Below are 1,719 nucleotides of genomic sequence, written 5' to 3'. Positions count from 1 at the left end.
AGTAGCAGAGTAAAATCTATATCTAATATCTAATAATATTGCAAATGGTGTTTTGGAAGGTTGTTTTTTTTACAATCCTTGATTGCCATCTAGTGTAAATTGAAAATATCTTTTCTGATGCAGAAGTTGTCTTCAGGATATATTCTGTCTTCTCTCTGAGGTTTGACAGTGATTATATTAGTGTGGTAACCTTTTACAATCCTTGTCCTAAAATTCACAAAACCAGCTTCATTTCTAAATTCCTTTATGTTTGAAACTGTATTACTAAGTTAGGAGGAAACGTCAAAAACCTTAAGAAATCTTGTGGAAAAACATAGTTAATAAAGTCTTTTTGTTGGTGATAATAATTTACAATTACAAGATAATTATTAGTTTTAAACTTTGTGTTTTTTTAGTTTGACAAAGAACTTATTTCCTTACGTAAATCTTGCCAAAGATAACTACTCAACAGCTTATTGGAGGATTCAATCTTAGGAAATACCAGAAGTAAGGTGGCTGTGCTGCTGAAGTTTTAGTGCCTGCAACAATCTTAGCAAGACGGCATAACAGTGTTATTAAGTATGCATAAAGTAACAAATAAAAACCTTTGAAATCAGTTTCTTTCTCTGCTAAGTGAAGATCTCTTATTTAGGTAGAAAAACTGAAATATGACAAATAAATATGACTTAAATCAGCTTTGTACATTTCTGTTAATCCTGTTACCCTGTTAAAAAGCCCTTGAACATGGTATCACTCACACACACACACACACACACACACACACACACACTGTGGTTCAGCGGTTAGAGCAGTCGTCCTCCAGTGAGAGAGTTGGAGGTTTGACTCCTATCACATGTCAGTGTTAGCCTTAAACTCTACTATGAGAAGTAGTGAGATATGCATTCCTTTAAGTACTGATGGCTTTTATTAGAAACATGAGAACATCATAGAATACAAGATGAACAAATATCATTTAATAAAGTTGATATGTTGTCTCTGTTTGATTTTCAATTACAAATTCTGTTTAGATGCTTTGTGCAGATTTTTACATTAAATTAATATTTTACAAAGTATCCAAGCTTTGTGTTCACATTGTTGCAAGATCACAAATATGAAAGTAAGACTTCCGTGTTTTGGTTCTCTTTTAGATTGTGGCATCCTCAAAGTCTTGAGAGACTTAAATCACCCGTCAGCACGTCTGTCAACAAAGAGTTTGGAGACTCTACAACCAGCAGATCAAGGAATTCTCAACTCAGCATGGTTGAACACAAATAGGGTTTTCCCTCAGAATATCAAGAAACGTCAGGATATTTCCTCGTACAACATTAATTCTTTTGCTCTGCGCTATGGAAAATGACAGAACTTGATATTTGTTCTTTATTTTATGTGAAGATACATTTTTTTGTATATATAGTTAGATAAAAATGATCAACGTGTCAGTATTAATGAATCATTAAAAACTATTCAACATTGGTTGGCACTCTTGTGAAATTCTATACTTAATGCATTCCTTGAAGGAATGCATATGATCCGTAAGCTTTCATGCCAAAGCTTTAGACTAAGATCAGCGGCTGTGGATACAATGCAGCTTACCACCATCAGTGTGTGAATGACTGAATGACTGACTGTAGTGTGAAGCGCTTTGTGGTCCTCAGACTTGATAAAAGGCTATACAAGTGCAGAACAGTTGGATGGATGGATGGATGGATGGATGGATGGATGGATGGATGGATGGATGGT

Source organism: Kryptolebias marmoratus, linkage group LG4, assembly GCF_001649575.2.
Source record: "Kryptolebias marmoratus isolate JLee-2015 linkage group LG4, ASM164957v2, whole genome shotgun sequence".
In the NCBI taxonomy this organism is placed as follows: domain Eukaryota; kingdom Metazoa; phylum Chordata; class Actinopteri; order Cyprinodontiformes; family Rivulidae; genus Kryptolebias; species Kryptolebias marmoratus.
The sequence above is the reverse complement of the archived record's forward strand: the minus strand, read 5'-3'. Positions refer to the sequence as shown.